Source organism: Ovis aries, chromosome 6 (assembly GCF_016772045.2).
Source record: "Ovis aries strain OAR_USU_Benz2616 breed Rambouillet chromosome 6, ARS-UI_Ramb_v3.0, whole genome shotgun sequence".
Classification (NCBI taxonomy): domain Eukaryota; kingdom Metazoa; phylum Chordata; class Mammalia; order Artiodactyla; family Bovidae; genus Ovis; species Ovis aries.
The window spans coordinates 14,645,781-14,660,174 of record NC_056059.1 but is presented as its reverse complement, the minus strand read 5'-3'; positions in this window follow the sequence as shown (position 1 = coordinate 14,660,174).

The window sequence follows — 14,394 nt, the reverse complement described above, 5'->3', positions numbered from 1 at the left end:
TTTCCACTGTTTCCCCATCTATTGGTGCCCAATATGCTACTGGAGATCAGTAGAGAAATAACTCCAGAAAGAATGAAGGGATGGAGCCAAAGCAAAAATAACACTCAGTTGTGGATGTGACTGGTGATAGAAGCTAGATCCGATGCTATAAAGAGCAGTATTGCATAGGAACCTGGAATGTCAGGTCCATGAATCAAGGCAAACTGGAAGCGGTCAAACAGAAGATGGCAAGAGTGAAAATCAACATTCTAGGAATCAGCAAACTAAAATGGACTGGAATAAGTGAATTTAACTCAGATGACCATTATATCTACTACTGTGGTTACTTAGAAGAAATGGAGTAGCCATTATAGTCAACAAAAAAGTCTGAAATGGAGTACTTGGATGCAATATCAAAAACAACAGACTGATTTCTGTTCATTTCCAAGGCAAACCATTCAATATCACGGTAATCCAAGTCTATGCCCAGACCAGTAATGCTGAAGAAGCTGAAGTTGAACAGTTCTATGAAGACCTATGAGACCTTTTAGAACTAATACCCCAAAAAGATGTCCTTTTCATTATAGGGGACTGGAATGCAAAAGTAGGAAGTCAAGAAACACCTGGAGTAACAGGCAGTTTGGCCTTGGAGTACAGAATGAATCAGGGCACAGGCTAATAGAGTTTTGCCAAGAGAATGCACTGGTCATAGCAAACACCCTCTTCCAACAACATGAGAAAAGACTCTACACATGGACATCACCAGATGGCCAACACAGAAATCAGGTTGATTATATTCTTTGCAGCCAAAGATGGAGAAGCTCTCTACAGTCAGCAAAAACAAGACTGGGAGCTGACTGTGGCTCAGATCATGAACTCCTTATTGCCAAATTCAGACTTAAATTGAAGAAAGTGGGGAAAACCACTAGCCCATTCAGGTATGAACTAAATCAAATCCTCTTTATAGGCATTTAGTAAAATCTAGTCATAACTAATAGTCTTCATTATTTATGCTACAACTTTTTTACCTGTAAAAATTTCCCTATAATCAGCTTCTAGGAATTTTGAGATTCTATTGAATAAGTAGTCTGTAACTTAAAAGTGACTAAATGTCAGAGGCATCACAATATTGTAAAGTAGTTTTCCTCCAATTAATGTAAATACATTTTTTAAAAGTGACTGAAATATTTAAAAGGAGATTGGTAGCTAGACATGTGATGGGGAAGTTGATAGTTTGATTGGTAACTTTTTTAGTTGTAAAATCACAGGTAGTAAAACATCATTAAAAACACAATTTCTCTTAGAAATTCAATACAGCAGATGACATTATATCAAATATGTTCAGGAAAATGTTCTCATTCAGCCAAGTTTTACCAAGTTTTAGCCATTCTGGTTTGTTCTCCCCACAGCCTTGGAAACTGTATAACATAAAACTGCAGATCCAAGAAAATGTCAGTTGTTAACTCCCTTCCCCCTAACTCCTTTGTAATCTCTGGAGCTCTCTTCACCTCATCTGTAAAATGGGGCTAATAACATTGACCTATTTTATTGGCAGCTGGGAGGTTTGGCAGTGAATGTTTGAGAAGCACTTTCAAAATACAAATGAAAAGAGAAAAAAAAACAAGAAAGGTCATTTAGGTGACAGCAGAAATGTACACAGTATTTGAGGTGAACCAGGTTAAACAAATATCCAGCTGAGACCCCTGAGTAAGAGGTAATTCCATGTGGTGAGCAATTCTTGCTCTTTCTCTTGAGAAGCAACAGCAGGTTTATGAAGCCTTAGATCATGCAGCACCATTAGGAAGAGGGGTTTTGATTCACAAAGAACAGTCATTTCATTAGCAGCAGCTCTCAGCAGAAGTTTAGCACTGTAAACAGTTTTGAAAATGTAAATGCAATGGGAGCTAACTGGGAAAGTGGAAAAAGCTGAGAGACAGTAATATCTTATTTTTCTGCACAGATGCATAAATACACAAGGGCTTGAAAACTGCTTTGAAACCTGATTGTTGAGTATCCGTATGGGAGCATCAAGAAGGAGACAATTCAAGGGAAAATACCCCTGAAACAACCAGGGATGTCTAATAGAGGTAAATATATTCACTGAGGGCAGAGACTGGCAAGTAGAAATACTCACACAAGCATCCCAATGTCACAATAACTACAGTTTGGAGCACCAATTCTGTGCTAGACATATACTAAATACTTCAATAACTTCAATCAACCCTCTCAGGCTTACTTCAGGGTCCATGCAGTATTATCCTTGCTTCACACATGAGGAAACTAAAAGCTCAAATCAATTGTTTAACATCCTCAAAATTACAAATCTAAGAAGAGACTCAGCAGGGATTTGCATCAAAGTCTATGCAATTCTCATGCCCAAAATCCTATCATCATACACATAGGTGTACACCCCCGTGACCAGCACTTGGATCCAGAAACAGGACATTCCCAGTGCCTAGAAGCCTCCAGGGGCTCCTGTGCAATCACGCTTCCTCCCAAGGGTAATCCCTATCCTGTCTATGAACAATGCAGATTAGTTTGGACAGTTCTTCAATTAAATGTAAAGGGAGTCATAAAAAGTATATTCTCTCATGCCAGACTTATACTCACCTTTGTTTTAAAAAGTTTATTAAGTATAGTTGTTAGTACTTCTCATTGCTGATAATATCCCTTGACTTGTTTAGCTATTAAGTTGTGTCTGACTCTTTTGCAACCCCATGGACTGTAGCCCACCAGGCTCCTCTGTTGATGGGATTCCCCAGGCTAGAATCCTGGAGTGATTTGTCCTTTCCTTCTTCAGGGGATCTTCCCAACCCAGGTATCAAACCCGCATCTCCTGCATTAGCAGGCAGGTTCTTTACTACTGAACCACCAGAGAAGCCCAAATTTATTCATTTTAGTATTGGACATTTGGATCATTTCTAGCTTTGGGCTATCAGGAATAGTGTTATTAGTTTTGATAGTACATGTTTACTATTATTACCTTCTTCTTCTTGGAGAAATATTTCTAGAAAAAAGCAAAACTGCTTAAATATCTGATATAGAAAAATTCTAATACAACAGATATTTTTGTCCAGATTTTCAGTAGATATAACCTCCATGCCTAATTTTACTGAGCCTAAAAACCTCTGTTGGGAATGATGGAGAATTTTTTCCTGGATTTCCTTTCTAAAAATAATATGTACTCTTCCTTTAAGAGCCACTTCACCTTTGACTTGAATCCCAGTGAGTTTATAAACTTTACATATTTCTTACAACACAGAAAGCAAAATATCACACAGAAGCCTTTCTGCTTATGGCAATAATAAGAGGAGAAGCAGGAAAATGAGTAATCCATAGACTGCCTCTGAAAGTAACAGATTTTCTAATTGTCCAAGGATTTCCCCCTGTCCTGTATCTCCATGTAATTTGATATGTAATGTAAAATTTGATTTTGTAACCAGATCCTGATGAAGATAAATCAGAGAACACAGGACATGTGTAGAATCTGACCAAAGAACTGGAAATGGGTAGCCACAAGTAGAGGGGGATGTTGAACAAGGCACATTGAACCGTTAGTCAGGAGACTTTCCGTTCTTGGTCCCACTATGGCTTTACAACTTTACATGGGTCTTCAACCTCTAAGGATCTGATTTTCCTTGACTGTAATCATACAACTTCTAAGGCATATTCTCCAGAGTAAGGAAAATGTTCATTCATATTCCTGGATTCTACTCTATAAGAACTGTTTTAGATTTTATGTAATGGAACTCTAAATTTAGCCTTTGAAAAAACACACCAGAGAGTCTGATCATTGAAGTTTGAGAACCACTGCTCTAAGATAGCTTCCAGGGCAGTTTTCTAGACTTGCCTCAGGATAAATGTGATCAGAACTATTGAGTAGAAATATAGATATCCAAGCCTTTTCCATAATCTGAGACATACTGATAAGTAATTTTTAATGCATCCTATATGCATGAATAAGCTCCTTTGAGGATCCAAATGATCAAACAGGTCTGGGGTTGGTGGGGGGTACTTCCCTTTTCTTCTATGAACTAGTAATTTCCAAACTGTTTTCTCCAAAGTCCCTGGAATTTCCATTAAGAGACTTAGGTATTGACTTCAAATACTATAGATTAGCTTTGCCTATTTTTGAACTTGACACAGCTGACTCATTCCATTCTTCTGCTCAACATTAGACTGGAAATTGACTCATATTATTCTGCTATATAAGATATATTCTCACTGTTGTTGTTGAATCACCCAGTCATGTCTGACTCTTTGAGACCCCATGGACTGCAGCACGTCAGGCCTCCCTGTCCCTCACCAACTCCCGGCGTTTGCCCAAGTTCATGTTCATTGCATCGATGATGCTGTCCAGCCATCTCATCCTCTGACGCCCTCTTCCCCTTTTGCCCTCAATCTTTCCCAGCATCAGGACTTTTTCAATGAGTCATCTGTTCGCATCATCACTTCACAGTATTCCATTGTATGGCTAGTCCATTGTGGATAGCGCATGCATTTTTTAACATGCCTTGTGGTGAACTTTAGATTCATGTGGTGAACTTTAGATTCATGTGGTGAACTTTAGATGCGTAGCCCTTGGGTATATTCTTAAGAGAGGATTTCAGAGCCCTAGAATGTAGCAGATACAGTCAGTTTTTGTAGATGCTGTCAGATTGTATTTTAAAGTGGGTGTATCACTTTCTCTTTCCCCAGCTGTGTAGAACTCCAGTTCCTCCACATTGTTGCTGTCACTTTTAGTCTTTTAGCTTTTGTCAAGGGGTGGCTGGGGTGGGGGGTATGTAGTGGCATCTAATTAATTTAATTTGCACATTTTTTATTAACTAATCGTGTTAAGCTGGCTTCCCTAGTGGCTCAGATGGTAAAGAATGTGCCTTCAATGTGGGAGATGGGGTTTGATCCCTGGGTCAGGAAGATCCATGGCTGAGCGATTAACACACACACACACACACACAGATGTTAAGCACTTTTTAAATGTTTCTTGACCATTTGAATATTTTCTCTTGTGATGTTCCTATTTAAATCTTTTGCCCATTTTTTTTGTTTTTATCTTTATGTATTCTTCTCTAGCATTCTTTATGTAGATCTGAGTTTCTGAACTATGCCATTTTGCCTTTCTCTGAAAAACTTCTTTAAACACTACTTAAGGCAGGTCTGAAAGTGAAGTGAAAGTGTTAATTTCTCAGTCGTGTCCAACTCTTTGCAACCTCATGGACTGTAACCCAACAGGCTCCTCTGTCCATGGAATTCTCCAGGCAAGAATACTGGAGTGGGTTCATTCTCCTCTCCAGGGGATCTTCCCAACCCAGAGATCAAACCCAGGTCTTCTGCATTGCAGGCAGATTCTTTACCATCTGAGTCACCAGGGAAGCTAGTGGCAAAATCCCTGACATTTTGTTTGATAAAGTATTTCTCCTTTGCTTTAGACAGGTAATTTCACTGAATACATAATTCTCAGTTGATGTTTTTGCCTATCAATATTTAAATACTTTGTTTCATTTTCTTTATGCTTACATAATTTCCAAAAAGAAATTCAATATAAATATAAGATTTTTTTCTCTAACTTCTTTCAAGATTTTCTCTTTGTCTTCAGTTTTCTGCACTTTAATATAATTTGCTCAGGAGAGCTTTCTTGGCAATTATTCTGCTTGGTGTTCTCTGAGATCTCTAGATCTGTGGTTTGATATCTGTCATTAATTTTGGAAAATTCTTATTCACGATGGTTTCAAATATTTCTCCTCCCTACCCTTTTTTTTCCTCCTTCTGGTGTTCCATCTTTTGTAATCATCCCACATTTTTGGATATTCTATTTCATTGTAGTTGTTGTTTTCCCCCATTCTTTCTGTTTCTGCCTCTCTCACTTTTCTTTTTTCATTTAGAAACTTTCTACTGATTTGCTGTCAGACTTACTGACTCTTTCTTCAGCCATATCCAGTCTACAAGTTAGTGCCACTAAAGGTATTCTCCATTTCTGTAATCATGATTCTGATATCTAATATTTCCTTTTGATCCTTTCTTAGAGTTTCTATTCTCTGCTTACATTACCCATATATTTCTGCCACTGTCCACTTTTTCCATTCATGTATTAAAACTTACTTTAAAAGATCCATTAGGGGTATAATTTATTTACAATGTTGTATTAGGTTCAGATGTATAGAAAACTTACTTTAAACACCCATTCTGATAATTTCCGAATCCCAGCCATATCGGAGTCTAGTTCTGATGTTTGTTTTGTCTCTTCAGGCTGTGTTTTTAGCCTTTTAGCATGACTTGTGAGTTTTTATCTAAAGTTGGACATTATGTGTCAGGAAAAAGAAGCTGAGGTAGGTAGGCCTCTAGTGTAAGGTTTTGGTTATATGACTGCCAGTTCGTTGGTGCTCACTGTTTGCTCTTGTGGTGTCACAGGCCACAGTTCCCTCTACTGTCCCTGCTTTTGTCTTCCCTTTTGTCTTTGGGTTTCTCTACAGACTCCTTAGGGGAACCTCAGGGGCTGAGGCTTGCATTTCTTTTAGCTCTCATCCTCTGAGTGAGGTGTAGGGCAGGGGCTACAGGCTCTGGTCTTAGCTTAGGTCTCAGTCTTTCAGTTTCATATTCCACATGGAAGGCTGGAAGAGCTGAAGTGATGTATATCCCTTTCCTCAGATCATTAGGTTTTGGAAAATACCAGTCAGTTCAGTTCAGTCACTCAGTCGTGTCCGACCCTTTGCGACCCCATGGATCGCAGCACGCCAGGCCTCCCTGTCCATCACCAACTCCTGGAGTTCACTCAGACTCACATCCATCGAGTCGGTGATGCCATCCAGCCATCTCATCCTTGGTCGTCCCCTTTTCCTCCTGCCCCCAATCCCTCCCAGCATCAGAGTCTTTTCCAATGAGTCAACTCTTCGCATGAGGTGGCCAAAGTATTGGAGTTTCAGCTTTAGCATCATTCCTTCCAGAGAACATCCAGGACTGATCTCCTTTAGGATGGACTGGTTGGATCTCCTTGCAGTCCAAGGGACTCTCAAGAGTCTTCTCCAACACCACAGTTCAAAAGCATCAGTTCCTCAGCACTCAGCTTTCTTCACAGTCCAACTCTCACATCCATACATGACTACTGGAAAACCATAGCCTTGACTAGACGGACCTTTGTTGGCAAAGTTATATCTCTGTTTTTTAATATGCTATCTAGGTTGATCATAACTTTCCTTCCAAGGAGTGTCTTTTAATTTCACGGCTGCAATCACCATCTGCAGTGACTTTAGGCTCCAGTAAAATAGTTTTCTTTGAGGGAAGGCCTTGGTAAGGAAAACAGAGGGTCTTGGGCATGTTTTGAAAATGGTTACTTTCCCCCTCCATCTGCCAGATGTAGGGGAGGACTTTTCTCTGATCCTTAGGTTGGAAGGCTTTAGAGCAACATTCCCAAAGTTGTAACGTTATGATTTGTCAAAGCAGAAGCAATTCTGTAAATATTCATCAAATGTTTTTAAAATGTATTTTTGATAGCAATTCTCTTGACTGCTAGGTAGCAAGTCCATATATTACTTAAATCTATGATCTTTTGAAAGAGAGGACGTGAGTCACAAACTTACACTTTGATGGGAGAGGTGAAATGTTCTAAATAGTTTAAGCATTCTACTATATGATTTATTCTGTGTTTATAATTTAGTTTTGGATAGAGAAGATTTTAAACAATCTTTCCTCCACTTAAAAACAGAATCATTTCAAGGTGGCAGAGATTGATATATTAGTTATAGAAATTTTTAGCATTATTCTTCTAAGTCTCTATCTATAAAGATATAAAATAGAGATCAACTTCAACTAAGCTCTTGTCTACATAATTCCCTTACCAAAAAAAAAAAAAATCACTAAAGTTTTTAGTTGTTGGTTGTTGAATGTATTATGTAAAGTAGAGACCTTTGCTTTTTAAATTAGATTATTTTATGATGTTACACAATTTGGAATTAGTGAAGATCAAGAGTTACTTAAATTTTAACTTAGGGAAATCAGTTCTCTGTGTAAGCATTAAAATAAAAGAACTAATAATAAGTTAGAAATCTGTTTAAAGATAAATGTTAAAGGAAACACATGTGCTTTAAGGCAATACTGAATCTAATTATAATCTGACAGCTATTTCATGGGGAGAACAATGTGTTGAAATCTTTAGACCTCCAAGTACATAATGGACAATGCTATAGTAAAACTAGTTTTGAGTAGCTAATAAAAATAAACAGTTGTTTAAATAACAGGACTTCCAGGGCCTGTTTATGACTTTAGCTTTTTAAAATTTTCTTAGTACAGTTTTGTATTTTAAATAGTTTGGCTACTATCCCAAATAATTCATTAGCTTAACTTATTCTTTTTCCAACAACGACATGTAAGTCTCAAATAACCAAACGCATATAATATTGCATCGTGTAAATATAACAAGGTGATTAGTGCCAATTTGTTTTCCAAATGATACATTAGTGTGGCATGCAGAATGTCTTCAGCTGTTCAGAAATGAAAATATATAACCAAGATGTGGCAAATTAAAAGACTGTGGTGACACAGTAGCAGGTATAATGGGAGATGGGAGGTATTCCCAGCAAAGATTTCCACTCCAGTTTCGTTCATTTTCAGTGGTAGTGGTGTTTGCAGCAGAAGAGTATCTGACCTCCAGAAAGTACAAGTCTTACATTCACAGTTGCCTACTTTGCATTTGTCACTTAAATTCCCCTTTATTACTCCCATGAATTAGATATTACCGAACTGTGCATAAAGGGAACTTGTTCTTTAAAAGCGCCATGCTTCAGGAAATGTTCATATCTTGTTCTCATAAGCATGTTTTTTGCTTTGCTTCTCCCATTATATTTAATAACATCTATGATGTCTAAGATTGTTCTCTCTTAATTTTGAAAAGTTAATTAAAAGAAGTGGAGGAATGGGATGGAGAGTTTTCAACAACAAGTCAAATTCATTTAAACAGTAAAAATAATTGCTGTAAGAAATTAAGGTGCAAGCACATGCCTGCTGTAATTGGTGCATACTTATTAGGAGCTCTGCATTCACAACATCTCTGGGTGTTTGGGGCCCATGATAATGTGGATACTTAAGGGACAAGTGTGATTAGGGATGGTGTAGTTCATTCAGTAAACATTTCTCAGTGTTTGATGTGACTGAACTGAGTGCCACATATGATTTTACACTTTTATCCTTCCAGACAACTGACAGGTCTCTAATCTCCATCTCAGAACCTTCACTCAGCTTGAACTTTGGCTCATAAAGGTCATTTTTGAACCACTTGGGACAGAGAGCCACGTTCATGAAATCCCACAGAGTCGATAGATGCGATAATAGCTTTAGGCACATTTTCTTAAGACCCAAGAGGAAAGACAATTTCAATAAATGTAAAACTATGCCATCTACAATCCACACAATATCTTAGAAAATCTCATTGGAATAAATCTTCTCTTTTCCTTCAGGCAAGAACTTCCTTAATATAACGATGCAAGATACTATTAAGGACCTGAGATACTAACTATGCCAAAAAATAATAAAATAAAATCACACACGCAGACTTTTAAAAGGAGAACCTTAAACATAAAATGAGCATTCTTACCTTTGATATATCTCCTTTGCCTTCCAATTGCTTAGAAAGCATGTTCTGACTATTTAGACCTTAAATTGTTAAAGAGACTCTGAGTGTATGAAAATGAACCAAGTTATTAATGGGAAAATGACTTAGACATATCATTCAATTACAGAATGATTTAAATGTAGCTCCTCTTTTATTTTCTTTTCACTTTTTAGTCTCCAGCTCATCTTAAAAAAAAAAAAAAATCCTCACAGGTTAGATATGTCAGTATAATTAACAGAAGTTTCCTTAGCAGCAGATGTCTGAGATAAGTAGGAAAGGGCATTCTCTTCCCTTGACATGCCATCAAAGGGAAAAACAACGAATATTTAAATGAAAGAAGTGAAAACTATGTGGGTGCATGTTTTAATACTTGAATAGTTAACAGAGGTATTTCAAAACCATGATTAAAGCTGTAGGACAATTAAAGATCTCATTACCATATTAATAGTATACATTTTTGCCTGTCACAAATTTTAGCAATGTCTTTTTTTTTCTTTCCTTGATATATTTCATGACGCAAAGGAATGCTTCTTGGAAGTAAAGTATCCCCTCCAGCGAAATATTTCACTCGATTTGCCTCAGAGAATTCTACTGGCAGAAAAAAAAAAAAAAAGATGCTTCAGAGAAACTTCAAATCCAACAACTAAAAAGCATTTTTAAAAGATCTTTTCAAATAAATTTGTTCAATAAGTTAAAATAAGTGAATTCTAAAATTTAGATATTTATTTTAATGTCATATCTTAGTATTTTTCAATTAGTATTAGTATTTTATAATGCCTTATCTTAGTATTTTATATTTTGTGCCTTTTCTCTCTTTTGCAGTTATTTTAAATAATAATGTGAGTGCAATCAACCACAAATCCCATCCTCCAAAATAGATTATATTAGGAAGGGTTTTCTTGTTTACTTTTAAAAGGTCTCCTGAATATAACTAGTGCTAACAGAGAAATTCTTCTAAAGGTAATATAGTCATTTTAATCTGCCCCTAACCAGGAACTGATAGAGGCCAATGCAAATAGCACTCATCTGATTCTGTAAAACTCATAATAAGAAATAATGAAGCATCTGGTCGACTGCAAAAGGTCAAGGAAGAAACATTCTGAAATGGAAAGTGTATCAGTCCCTCTAGCAAAGACATACAGGTTGGAAAAGATTGTTGTTGCTCCAGGAAGCTCTTTTCTTTCATTTTCAGACTAAGAATATATATTCCTGCATGTGTTCAGTGTTGCAATCCTAGCAGAATTCGTTCTTAATACTAGTTATAGAACATAAATATACTGGAACCTTTGAGAAGTAGTGTAGAACAATGGTTCCTAAACTTTTTGCTGCTTATTAGAATCACCAGGAGAGTTATTAAAAATCTTTTTGCTAATAAAATCAGAATCTCTAGGGTGAGACCTTAGGTACCCATGGTGATAAATTTCCTCATGTGATTTCATCGTGCAGCCAAATTTGAGACTCGATGATTTGGGAATTTGCAAAACACAGGCAGACTCAAATGTGTGCAGATTTGCAGAAGTAAGGCAACCAAATTCCTACATGGGCACAAATTCCTGAGTGGACACAGAGAATGGATAACAAACAAAACAAGTGAATGGACTATGTATCTATTCATGTTCCGCCTGTGCATGCTCAGTCGTGTCTGACGCTTTGCAACCCTGTGGACTCTACCCTGCCAGCCTCCTTTGTCCATGGGATTTTAAAGGCAAGAACACTGGAGTGGGCTGCCATTTCTTCCTCCAGGGGATCTTCTGGTCTCAGGGATGGAACCAGTGTTGCTTGCATTGGCAGATGGATTCTTTACCACGGAGCCACCAGGGAAGGCCATACCTTTCCATAATCCATGGTATATCCTAAAACAAACACTACTCATTCAATGTAAAAGAAGAAAGCTAGACAAAAAAGAAGAGGAAGCATACCATATGATTCCATTTGTTTAAAGTTCTAGAAAACGCAAAGTAACCTATAGTGACAGTGCAGTGTTTGCTTGAGTCTGTGGCAAAGGTGACGTGGCAGGTAAGGGTGATAGCGAAGGACTAAGAGGGGCGTAAGAAAATGGGGATAATAGGTATATTCATATTCTTTGTTGTAGCAATCATTTTTTGGGTCTATGTTTTTATTGTGGTGTGTGAGTCTCTCAGCTGTGTCTGACTCTTTGCAACCCCATGGACTGTAGCCCGCCAGTCTCCTCTGTCCATAGAATTCTCCAGGCAAGAATATTGGAGTAGGTTGTCACTCCCTTCTCCTGGGAATCTTCCAAACCCAGGGATTGAACCTGGGTCTGCTTCATTACAGGCAGATTCTTTACCATCTGAGCTGTCAGGGAAGTGGGTTAGTATATATGTCAAAATTTTACAAATTACACTTCAAACATGAGTCATTTGTTGCATTTCAGTATACATATAATAAAGCCATTTTTAAAATACAAAAGGACATAGGGAATGATGTAGAACTATTACCAAAGTCTTGAGAAGAAGAAGGGAGTGATGTGGAGCTTATTAGTATGAATGCTGGAGCTAGATGTGCAAAAGTTTTATATTCAGAGAATATGACTTGTTTTTCTTAAAATAGTGATTTGCATATAAATGAGATCCATGTCTTTGAGATTTCCTATATATTCACTTTTGAGGGGACTGTCTCCATTTTGGCAACTGAGAATGTTGTTGAAATCAGGGGAGAGCAAACTAAAATGATGTAGAATCTAATCTTTCAATATACTACCACTGATTTGGGAGTTGTAGCTTTAGAATACTGTCAGACCTCTGATAAGTCTAGCATTTTGAAATCAACCTGCCCACCTTGGGGGTTAAGTATAACGACATCTCTCTGCACATTTTTTCTGGAAGTTTTCAAGTCTCAGGATTTTGGTCATGTAAATACTCTTAAACCCTTATCAGGCATAATACACTTATTTATTCCTAGTCTTAAAATTTAAAGGAAATCACTTTTGAGTTCCTTTTGTGAACTTTTTTGTGTTAAAGAGTTAGCAAATGCAAAATGGTAATTCGGTGACTGCAGAACCAAAAATGATCACAGGACTTTTACCATCCTGGAAATTCTTAGAGATCTGGGAGAGAGTAAAACTCCTTGTTTCCCTTCATGGATGAACCTAGAACTTCCAGATGTACAAGCTGGGTTTCAAAGAGGCAGAGGAACCAGAGATCAAATGCCAACATTCATTGGATCATACAGGAGGCAAGGGGGTTCCAGAAAAACATCTACTTCTGCTTCACTGACTACAGTTTTGTGGATCACAACAAACCGTGGAAAATTCTTACAGAGATGGGAATACCAGACCACCTTACCTGCTTCCTGAGAAACTTCTATGCAGGTCAAGAGGCAACAGTTAGAACAGGACATGAAAAAACAGACTGGTTCAAAATTGAGAAAGGAGTATAACAAAGGCTGTATACTGTCACTCTGATTATTTAACTTACATGCAGAGTGCATCATCAGTCTGCAAAATGCCAAACTGGATAACTCACAAGCTGGAATCAAGATTGCTGGTAGAAATATCAACAACCTCAGATTTGTAGATGATACTACACCAAAGGCAGAAAGTGAAGAGGAATTAGAGAGCCTCTTGATGAATGGGAAAGATGAGAAGGAAAAAACTGGCTTAAAATTCAACGTTCAAAAAACAAAGATCATGGCATCTGGTCCCATCACTTCATGGCAAACAGATGGGGAAAAAAGTGAGAACAATGACAGATTTGATTTTCTTGGGATAAAAACCCACTGTGAACTGTGACTGCTGCCATGAAATTAAAAGACACTTGATCCTTGGAAGAAAAGCTATGACCAACCTAGACAGCATATTAAAAAGCAGAGATGTTGCTGACAAAGGCCTGTATAGTCAAAGTTCACTGGATAACTGATGATTAATGCTCTTAAGCTGAATCATTTAAAAAGACAAGATACATTTAAATGAAAGTGTATTTAAAATGTACTGAATACTTCTGTGAATTTTCAAATGCAACACACTCCTTAAAATTTCACTCTACTTTATGACTTGACATTATTATGACCACTGATCATTCAATATGTTATAATAGTTTTCTTAGGGCTTATTGTAATTTGTTTGCCTCCATGGTATATATCTCCATTAATTTTTTTTTTTAAACTTTGTAGGTCTTTTAAAGGGAAATCCTCAGGTGGCTCAGTGGTAAAGAATACACCTGCCAATGCAGGAGATGCAAGAGACACAGGTTTGATCCCTGGCTCAGAAAGACCCCTGAAGGAGGAAATGGGAACCAACTCCAGTATTCCCACCTGGAAAATTCCACGGACAAAAGAGCCTGGCAGGCTACTCTATCCATGGGGTCACAAAGAGTCAGAAATGACTGAGAACACACACTCCCAGGTCTTTGCAAAGATTACCTTTCTTGTTGTTATAAAGAATCACATTTTACTCCAAATAAGCAAGTCATTCTTCTAAGTTCTTGTATATAAGATGTTATGCTCTTTTAGACATTAAAATGGTATGTAAGATAGAGGTAAATAAGGTCAGACAGAGAGAGACTAAGGTTTTCTCTAGTAATAATATTCATTAGATACATATTTTTACTTACATTAGAGGCTTTTATTACTTTCTAGTATCTTCTGTATTGGTAGCTCATCTGGTAAAGAATCTGCCTGCAATGCAGGAGACCCCTGTTCGATTCCTGGGTTGGGAAGGCCCACTGGAAAAGGGATAGGCTACCCACTCCAGTATTATTCTCCTTGAAATTGCCAGAATGTCTTTCACTCTGTTTGTATTTTCAGTGATTATCACAACATTTGGCATGGTTGTGAAAGGTCCTAAGAGTAGATGC